Below are 11,352 nucleotides of genomic sequence, written 5' to 3' on the forward strand. Positions count from 1 at the left end.
TACTTTGAGTCTGTGAGTGTTCTTTCTAGTGAAATTAGTCTCTTGGAGGCAATATATTGTTGCCTGGTGATATTTTATCCATTTTGACATTCTATGTCTTTTTAGTCCATTCACATTCAGGCTATTTATTGAAATGTGGGAGTTGGTCCCTATCATAAGGTTCTTATAGAGTTGTTGTTGTTGTTCCCATTTGTTTGTTGTCTTTCTTTTGGTTTTGAGGTTGGTTCGTGTATGTTTTTAATCTTTTTCCTGTGCTCTTGTGAAGAACATTGTTGTCCTTTTTTCCTTTTCTTCTATGTTTAGTACTTTCTTAAGTGTTTCTTGTAGAGGTGGTCTGGTGGCAGCATAAGTTCTTGGGGATTGGATATCTGGGAAAGATTTTAATTCTGCCTCACTGATGAAGCTTAGCTTAGCTGGGAGGGTTATTCTTGGTTGAAATTGTTTGTCATTTAGAACTTTGAAAATAGGGCTCCAAGCTCTCCTAGCCTGAAGGATTTCTGTAGATAAATCTGCGCTATTCTAATTGGTCTTCTATGGTAGGTAATCTGATCTTTTTCTCTTGCTGCCTTTAGGATTTTTTCTTTTATGCCTACTTTGTTTAGGTGAATTATTATGAGTCTGGGAGTTGGTCTTCTCATTTGTTGTCTTGCAGAGGTTCTCTGAATCTCTTGTGTTTTAATTTTCACATAACTGATGAGATGAGGGAAGTTCTCTTGAATAATCACATGGAATGTTTATTCCAGGGTGGTATCTGTCTCTCTTTCTGCCTCAGGAAGTCCAATTACTCTTAGATTCATCTCTTGAAGTAATCACTCATCTCTTGAAGGTTTTGTTCTGTCTTTTTAAGCTTCTTTTCTATATTTTTGACAGTTTGGGTTAGTTCCATATTTTGGTCTCAAGCTCTGAGATTCTTTCTTCTGCTTGGCTAATTCTGCTTTCCATGCTTATCAGTTTGTTATTTATTTCATTCACAGTATTCTTTACTACTGTTATCTCAGTTTTCATCTCCTCCTAGTTTCCTCTTGTCTCTCCTCAACTCTTTTTAATCTCTCCATTAATGTCTTGATATCTAGGTTTGTAGTTTGAGACCAGTCATTCCGGGGGCTCTTCATTGTTTGCATTCCGAAGTCAGTTTTCTCAGTGGCTGACCTCCCAAGGGTCTGTGAAACCCATATTCTTCTTTTGGTTTTTCTTCATTTGTGTAGATTTTTCTCTCCCCCTTTCCCTCCCCTTCTTTAATTCTGTTTTTCAGGGAAGGTGGGGTTGCTTTTACTTCTTTTGTTTAATCTCTCGTTCTTCCTTATGGGGGGGTCCTCTGGCTTTGTTCACTTTTGAGGCTGGACTGTGGGTTGGGAGCTGTACTTTTTGCAGCTTTGAGCTTTAATTGAGGGGGAAGCTGTGATTCAGAATCTATCTGCAGATCCCAGTATCCACCAATAGGTGTATGGGCACACTGGAACCCACTTCCCACTGCCTTACAATCTATCCATGCAATGGGGTTTAGGTTTGCTCCCTGGAACAAAACGAAGTAAGAAAAATGAAAATAATGGAAAAAGGGAGGGTCAAGAGGAATTTAGAGAGAGAGAAGAGTAAGAGGGAAAACAGACATACATACCAACTAATGAATGAAAAGAGACATAAGGCCAGAAAAGAATAAAAAACAAACAAACCAACAGAATTCCCTAAATCATACCAGTAATCACAGTTTTTCTCCATCACAAACAGGTAGTCTAAATCAAAAAACAAACAAAACAATAAAATCAAAATAAGAAACCAGACTAGCTCTGGAGTCTTTCCTGAGTATCTAAAGTCTCTTCAGCTCTGATCTCTAGCCCTTCCCTTTTGCTCTCATTACAGGCAGATAGATTTACTCACAGATTCAGTCGGTTCCCTTGGCTTGCTGCCTTGCGGCCTGAGGTCTGAGTTGTCTGTGTCTGATTCAGCGTAGGGGAGGGGCTTCTGTCTCCTATTTTGGGAGGTTACCTTAGAAACAAGATGGAGGCTGCTAGGAGATGGGCAGGCCAATGCGAATCTCTGCCTGGAAAACGACTGCAGTGGGCAGTTCCTCTTTCACCAATCCTTTCTCTTGACTCATCCTTTTTCTCCGTTTGTCCAGTCTGTAGATGATCCACTATGTTGGGCAATGATGTGTGTCCAGTGTCAGGCACTGGGAACCAGCAATATGGCTGGGCACTTCATTTGGTGTGCCACTGGCAGTTTGGGGTGGAGGAGGGAGCCAGGAATTCCCCAGGGCCGGAACCAAAGCCACAGCATCAGCAGCTGTTCAGCACCTGATAGCAAACAACAGTAGTCCCTTGCAGAAGCTGTAGTTCCACAGAGGCTGCTTGCTCTGTGAGACTGGCTATAGCAGCCACCCCCATGTAGGCAGCAGCTGCAGGGACATGTGGAACTGCCTTCAGGAGCCACCTATTGTGGAGATCGTCACAATTCAGCTTGTCCCGTCACCATCTTGCTAAGCATATCCAATTTCTTTACTTCTTACACACCATGCACCACCTTTACAATATGAACCATAGTGGTGGCCTAATAGACTTGCCTGTTCATTTTTCATTTTAGTCAATTGAGATTTACTTCAAAGCTTTTAAAGATAATTGAGGATCATAACTTTCTGTTTACTCAGTTTCTTTAAAATCTCATCTGCCTTTGATTATCTGGCAAACCTTTAATGATAGGTGTTAATTTAATTGTATGTATTAATACCTCGCCATTAGTGTAGCCAGCAGTTTTAAGACAAACCTTTATCTTTCAAAAATATAGAGATGAATCAGGGTAAAAATCCAATATTCCTAAATGAATCCACTATAAAAATGAATTTTATGTTATTTCTGCATATTTTGGCAGAAAACTTAAAGTGAGACATTACTTATAAACATTAAGATGTTTTATTAACTTGAAAACATATGGTTCCCAAGACCAACCTTGCTACAAATGTGCAATTTTCAGAATGCATTGTTTAAATAACAATTTGCTATGTGTTTAGTTAAGTTCCCTAAAGATGCGGAACATTTTGACCATTAAAGCCTACAGTGGCTATTAATTTTGCAAAACTAATTTCAAACATTTGAATCAATGTCACAGGGACACATTAAAAAGCAGGATTATAAAATCTGGGATTGTGGTTGGAGAAACGTAAGTAATTTGGGAGCCTAAATAGTGTATCAGAGGAGCCATTTAGCAACAAGGGACAAGGTAGTCTTTATAAAAAGAATTACTATCTACCACTAATTTTTTGCTGACATGAATTATCTAGTTATCTAGAAATTAAAACATCAAAATTAGGCTTGTAGAAAATTAAGAACCAGTGAGTTGACGGTACTAATTGGAAGCCCTGAATTGTCCCAGGATAATGCACACAGGTTGGAGGAGCATAGAAGAGACTGTACATATGATAGAAGTATCTAGAGAAGTTGATCATTCCCACAACAGACTGCTTGTTTAGATGCATCCAACATCTATCCCAATGTAATCCTTGGTAGATATGCAAAAATCTCTAGTATAATTTTTTTAATGACAAATAAAAGAGAAAGTTGCTGTAGATCCTTGAGCAGAATACAATACTGACTTTAAAAAAACAAAAACTGTTTTCAAAACTTTGCACTGCCCCAGCTTAGAAGTCTTATACCTCAATTAGTGACATGTTTCTTAAAGAGATCTGCTAAGTGATTGTACTAGTCCATGTTGTATTGATATAAAGTACCCAAGACTGAGTAATTTATAAAGAAAAGAGGTTTATTTGACTCCTTGTTCTGCATGGCACTGGTATCTGCTTCTCATGAGGCCTCAGGAATCTCAAAATCATGGTGGAGAGTGAAGAAGAGCTCGCACGTCACAAAGAAAGAGAGAGAGAGAAGGAGGTGCCAGGCTCTTTTTATACAATCAGCTTTGGCATGTACCAATAGAGTGAGAAGAGCACCAAGCCGTTCATGTAGGATCTGCCCCATGACACAAACACTTCCCACTAGACCCCTCATCCAACACTGGGGATCACATTTCAACATGAGATTTGGAGGGGCCAAACATCCAAATTATATCAGTGATCATTTAAATTAGACCGCATCTAAGATTTATATCCAAAACCTTTATTTAATCCGACATACATATGTAAACCTGCAATCTCCATTTCTTCTACATGTAGAAAGACAAAGAAGGAACAAAGAATCAGCCCAAACCACTGAAGATGAGATGCTATTATACAGAATGAAGATACTAGTGAAGAGGATGGAACTAAATAAAATCTCACTGATTTTTATCATCCAAGTTAATTGCAGTGAACTTGGGGTTTAAAGTTGGAATAATACAGCTAAGATATTCTTATTGTGCTCCCATTTATTTAATATTTATTTAATAACTTGAACCTAGGTCACTAATATGTTTCCTAGTTGAAGTTTGCAAGTACATAATGCCCAGACAACACTTTCCTTATAATACCACTATCCTAAGCATTGTTGATCATCACACTATGTCAATTGCATTATTTGTATGTAAATTTATACTTTCAAAATACTTAAAAATGTATTCATTTTGGTTATTAAGTATCTCAGGCATTAGGCAGGACTTTTTTGGTTGCAACTAACTGAATGCCAAACTGTAATTAATGGAAGAATATTATTAAATCAACGTAAGACTAGACCAACAGCAGGGAAACCCTCATCGAAAAGAACTCCAAAGACAACACATCCACCACCAGTTACCTGTTCCCTAAAACCCAAGAGAGATCGTTAAAACCACTTTGAAGTGGGAAGCCACTCAGAATATGCCCATTATGCTCCCCTTTATACCTTAGAACCCCTGTTTATTGACAACACTTTCCACCGTTACCTCAAATTTTGGAGCAGCAGAAACTAAAAACATACATAAATTTAGAAAAGAAATAGCCTTTTCTCCTCTCTGTCTTGCTCCCCCACCCTACCACACATTATGAAACATTACAGTTTAGAAGAAATGTCCAAGTTAACAAAAATTCTGAGGAAATGAAAATCAATTTAATGAGACAGTCAGATGTGATATTTATGCTCCATAAGTTTACCCTTCCTTTCATAATTTCAGTCCCATTTTCTCTTCCACTTTTTTTATAACTTTTTTCTTCAAACAGTACATATACTTTTAAGTATATAACAACATACATATTATATACATTTATATGTGGCATCTTTCCATTATTCTCTAGTAAAAGTAAAACAATTTCAGAGAAGCTATGCACCCTAATTTCTGCTTGGGGAAAAGCAGTCTCATTTCCTTGAGAGTAGCCTTGAACTATACTCAGATATCCAAAGATAATGAAGTTTATTTCTTTCTCGTCATATATTTGAGTATCCCCATGAGCTGCTGGATAGTGGGGTCTGGGAGCAAATTTTAAATGTGTCAGTTTATAATACCACAAAGTGATCTCTTTAGGATAAATGCTTAGGCTTTCAGTTTTCCATTTATTTCCCCATTCTTCTCCTATTCCATTCAAGATGGCAGCAAAGCATGCTGAGGAGTAGGGAGGGTGCAAGCTAAATCTTCACTGGTCCCTAATGAAAAATAGGACTGGTGGCCAGCAAGGTGGCTGGTCCCACATGGACACAGAGCATCACATTTGTATCCACAGCCATTATTAGTTGATGGTCCTGGCCACTTACCCCATGCAAGTTGCCCACATTCTATGGAATATTAAGCCCTATCCCAGGTCTTATTAAACCTGTTTTCTTCAAATTTCCCCAAAGTCTCAGCTTTCCTCATATTTTTGGAAATATTTTAAGTACCTTCCACAAGAGAAAAAAAGTGGAGACTGAGCATGGATATAGTAAAGGGATACCCTTACTTCTGGGTTTTTTCCCCCCCTCACAATTATCAGAGTTGGGTAGGGCAAGTTTCTGCTTCCTCTTTGGAATCATTAGCTCTTTACTACACTACAAAAGAAACTCTGTTACCTGAACATACTACTTAAGGGAAACATATTTTGGATTAATAGAATCTTCCAAATGTATCCTCATTTCAATGATTCAAAATGATTATCTTCTAATCCCCAGGACACACCCTAAACTCCAGCCTCAAGACCTTAAACTTTTGTCTTTTGGCTGATGGGTTCCCCCACTTGAAAATACCTCCACCGGAGTAACTCTTCCTTGTCCTCTGAAATACTTCCAAAGTGGGCCTCCCCCAGATAACCATTTCTGCTTTGTCCAGACCATAACAGGTCCTCATCAGCTCCTTTCAAAGCATCCTGCAAGTTGCTCTCACAGTGCCAGGACTGTTGTCTATATCCATGCTGAGCCATAGAAATACAACTCAAGCCACAGATTCAAACTGCGTAATGTAATTTTACATTTTCTGGTAGCATTTTGAAAATTTTAAAAGAGGCCGAGCGTGGTGGCTCAAGCTTATAATCCCAGCACATTGGGAGGCAGAAGCGAGAGGATTGCCTGAGCCCACAGATTCAAGACCAGTCTGGGTAACAGGGTGAGACCTCATCTCTACAATCAATCAAACAATTAGTTGGGTATGGTGGTGTACATCTGTAGTTCCAGCTCCTTGGAAGGCTGAAGCAGAAGGATCACCTGAGCTCAGCAGGTCAAGGCTGTGGTGGCCATGAGCATGCCACTGCGCTCTAACCTGGGTGACAGAGTGAGATTAAAAAAGAAAGAAAGAAATTAACTTAATTTTAACAATATATATAGTAATATATTAATATATCAACAATATTATTATACTATATAATCAATATAAAAATTATTAGTGAGTTTTTTTGTTCTCATTCCTTGAAATCCATTGTGTATTTATATTTACGACATACCTCAATTTAGACTAGTCGTGTTTCCAGTGTTCAGTAGCCACATGTGGTTAGTGACTACCATGTTGTCCAGGTCATCTCTATATGACAGAGTCTGTGTAAGCTTGCTTAGCACTCTTAGGCACTCAGGAGATATTTATAGAATTAACAGTTAAGAAAAAGTTCCTTTTAACAAAGAGAAACAATTCTGGGTGAATTTTAAACACTTCTGGGAGTTCTAGTTTCAGGAGAGAAAACTGATTGTGTTAATTAAGTCATTCATGAAAAAAAAAAGTGAAAGAAACCAAAAGAAAAATAGCAAAGAAGAAAATGAAACTAATATGGTATCTCCAATACTCAAAAATTTCACTGAAAAACATTCAAAACACTTGAGAGAGTTGGTCTATGCAAAAGGATAGCAGGCTATATTGTTTTTCTTCATCTTTCTGTTCTGGCTTGGAAGACAGAAAATTTAATGATGTGGCTGGCAAAAAAAGATACAGCAACTCAGACATCTTGCTGCAACTAACAGAAGACAGTGTTCTGAAAAGGTGTTAGCTCCAGTGTGGGGTAAATTCTTAATTACAGATCTGCTGCCTGAAGGAAGAGACCGGAACTAGCTCAAGAGCCTTAGAACACACAGGATGTTTCAGGAGAAGCATCAAGACTTCTAAAATGTAGCTGTTTGAGGTTGCCTTTCACCAAGTTGCTTAAAACTTTAAGCCTCTGGACTCAGGCACTAAAGAGATTCTGACTCTGAAACAATTGCATTTAGTTAAAGTTTAGTTAAGTATAAATGGAACAGAAGCAGATATGATATTGGGGAAGGAAATTTATTTGTTCTTGGTTTTTATTTTATGCTCATTTTGAGTTGTTAATGTCTATAACATTTTCCTAGATTTTTTTTTTTTTAAGAACATGAGCCAAAGTTTTATTTGTTCATTTCTTGCATTTGAAGCAGTCTTTGATGACATCCTTGGCCTGAGATTCTTTGCCATAGTCCTTAACTACTACACGACTGCAACCAACCACTGTACGGAGTTTTCTCTCTCTACCTATTCCCCTAGTTTCTTGTTGTCATCAACCTTAGTGAGGTTGATTTGGTATTCAGCACAAAGGGCCTCCACCAACTTGACGTACATAGGCTCATCACAGTTGGATGCAAGCACACAGAGATGGGCCTGGCACTTGTCTAAAGCTTTGGGGACTTTGCAAATTCCACGCGCTAGGCCATCATGGATTAGGGTGGTCTTCAGCACTTCTTTTGTAAAGTAATGTTCACATCCATTACACATTCAGCAGCAATGCCTTCCTCAGCCATGGTGGTGGATTACCGGAGACACCAAATCTTGAACTCACCCGTGCCTCCGCCTCTTCGTGACTCGGCAGCAGCAGCAGGGAAAGTTTCCTAAATATTTTTAAATTCTTATGCTAATAAAGTCGCACTTTTGTACATGAAAAGCAAAAATTAGCAGCATGCAGTGGTTGTATCTGGAAAATTTTGAGTCTTTTATTGGAAATTCTTGTTGTAGATAGGAAAAGTGGCATCTACCAGTGAATATGTTGCCAACTGCCACTTGGACTTGACTGGTGTTTCACAAGAGTTTGAGAGAAGTCTTAACAAACTCAACCCATTTCGCTTGTGGATAACATCATAGAATTGCCTCCAGTAAATACCCTGGTAATTTTAATAAAAGTGTTTGATTTGATTTGCTCACAAAGTGCCAACACTTATTCAATTCAATGGAGGGCAAAATCAGGCCATGGTTTGGTTATTATTTATTCACAGACAGTTTGATTAAAGTGCCTTTATTTTCAAAATGCAACAAGGTCTTTATCTGTTTATTTTTAAGTATCCAACTTCTAGTCACTGAAGGAAAAAATGGGAACTGGAATAGCTTAGTAATGAAATCTACAAACAATCTAAAATTTCAATCTAGCAAAATGTTTCCCTTTGCTACTCACAAGAAGCACAGAGGACTGATTTACATTCCACCATGGATTTCTTCTGGTCTCCATTACCCTTGTTATCATTGTCCCCATTAGCGCAGATAATTGAGAAGTATGTGTACCTCACCACTAAATGATGAAATCTCATTCTTTACCTCCCACACAGCACAAATTGTTGCTCATCCCTAGTAAATAGCTATTTACAAAAATGATTTACATGCTTATGCACAAAGCTCCATGCTGTATATGATGGTGACATCATTTAAAAAGATTTTTTTTTTAACTAGTGAAATGGAAACTGGCCTCAGTAAAAGAGCCCTCCTGCGTTAGGTTAATTGCTGAAGGGAGATGCTCCTTTGGACACATGTCAGATTTTCATTCCAAAAGACACATTGCATCTAGAATGCAAGGAATAAAGAATACAGAGCAAAGAAGCAATTTTTGCACGGAAACAGGTTCAAAGGCATAAACAGGTAAAAGAAGAAGCTTTAGGAAAGCCTCATCTCACTGTTTCATTGTTGTTCATAATTTTGCCCTAAAAACTGGCTGTTTTAAGTGGTCTTGTCATTCTGCACTAAACATGAACTAAAAACGAGATTTTATTTGAAGTTCGGGGAAGATCCCAAAAGACTGTCCCAAAAGAGCAATGCAAAGGTAGCCTTTGAAGACAAGAGGGGCTACACAAAAGTGTGACAGCTCATTGGTGGCTTCCACCGAGGTTCAGTTATGACTGTCAGAAAAATCAGTAACTGATGGGGAAATGATTGCTTCTGTGTAGATCTTTGTTATAATTAATAGATTCAGTAGGTTGATACAAAATATATGGCAGAACAGAGGAAATGACTGAAGAAATGTTTCCAAGAGACCAACAAAATAGAGTCATATGTAGAAATAGTTTAATTCATTCTTTATCTGGCTTAAATAATGGGGTCTGGCTATCAAAAATATTTTTCTCAACTTTCTTTCAATGTTTTCTCTATCCACATGCTGTCTCCCATAATCATCCTCTTTGGGCTACACAATTGTCCCACTTACCTTTTCCTGAGAAGATGGCTTTGTATCCTGAAATGAGACAAGGTTTTGGAGTCAAATGACCTAGAATACTATCCCAGTTTTGCTACTTCTGTGCTCTGTTGAGTCTCAGGGCCTCAGGACGGTCCTATATACAGTGAGGATACTATTAACATATCTCATAGATTGCTGGTGGGATCAAATGAGAAAATGCTTTTAAATTCTCTGGCCAACAGTAAAGGATCTGGCAACTTTTCCTTTCTTCCCTTGTCTCATTTACCTTTTTGGTGTTCCCAGCCTTTTCTGAGTCAGAATTTTCTACCACTTCAACACCTATCAGTCCTAACTCTTCTTTAAAATAATTCCTCATATTGCACTCATTGCATTCCATAAGGCTTTGCTCAATTACGTAGATCAGAATCTAGAACCACAAACATTCCCTCTCCTGCACAACCAGTAAGACTCTGGGGACTAAAACTCCAGCTTTGAATGAAGTGGGGATGGCTCTTTCCCTTGGACTCCTCCCTGCCCATTTAGGCCCTTTAAAACAAGAGAATCTGGGGATAAGACATAAAGGCAGCAGATAGAGTCTGGGCAAAGGCCAAGACTTTTTATTTTCCCTCCTCCATCTGCTTCCAGTTGTTGCCAGGAAACACCTAGGAGGAGATTCTGCAGGTTTTAATCAGAAAAATACAGTTTCCCTCTAATCAAGTTTATAGCTTTATTTTTTGTTTGTTTTTTGTTTTTGTTTTTAGAGAGGTAGACTATTTAGTATCCTAACCCTTTTAGGAAGATTCTGCTATAAGAGTTCTTATCCAGAACTGCAAATTTCTTAGTACAATTTTCTATGAATTAGTTCATTGATTTCTTAGAAAATGCTTGTGTAGATCTTAAGAGTCACAATTTTCCCATTCAGATGTTGTGCTAGTTTTAACCTGTCAGGTTATAAATATCCAAGTGAGCTCTTCTCTATTTTTAAATAATTTTTTTCAATCAGTTGCCCTAAAAATATCATCAGGATACAAAGCCAGCAAACCTAGTAAATTTTTCCAGTTGCAGTTTCTCAGATCAGTCATCTCTCCATGGCTTACATATCATTGTGAATCTGAAATAATAGTAAATTCATGTAATTGCTATAACTCTTGGATGATAATTAATTAGAATCATTCACTTATTCATTCAGTACCACATAAAGTACCTTTGTAATAAATACTAATTACCTTTGGAATGCATGCTGGAGGCATATGGCAAAGATATAGGTAAAAGTCACTAACACATAAATCCTAATCCTTGGCTGTGTAAGACTGTGCTTCTCAGAATGTGATCCCAGGCCTACAGTATCAGTACCACCTGGGAGCTTGTTAGAAATGCAGATTCTCAGGACTCAATCCAGATCTACAGAATGAGAAAAACTCTAAGAGTGAGGCCCAGCAATCTGTTTTAACAAGGCCTCCAGGTACTTCTGACACACACTAAAATTTGAGAACCACTATTCTAAGATGCTTATTCACTAAAAGTATTTTTGCTCATTTTTCTTAATAACCTTATATCTAGACAATACACACATGTTGTGCACTGAGAAGAATTGAACTACATAACAATTTTAAAAGTTCTCTAGC

The 11,352-nt window shown here is 38.0% G+C and overlaps 1 pseudogene; it reads right to left on the reverse strand.

Moving 5' to 3' along the window:
* Window positions 1-7,711: 7,711 nt before the first annotated feature.
* On the reverse strand, window positions 7,712-8,093 carry LOC110594800 (annotated as a pseudogene).
* Between the last annotated feature and the right edge of the window lie 3,259 nt (window positions 8,094-11,352).

This window comes from Carlito syrichta, unplaced genomic scaffold, assembly GCF_000164805.1.
Source record: "Carlito syrichta isolate Samal-C Ts95f unplaced genomic scaffold, Tarsius_syrichta-2.0.1 Scaffold60462, whole genome shotgun sequence".
Taxonomy (NCBI): domain Eukaryota; kingdom Metazoa; phylum Chordata; class Mammalia; order Primates; family Tarsiidae; genus Carlito; species Carlito syrichta.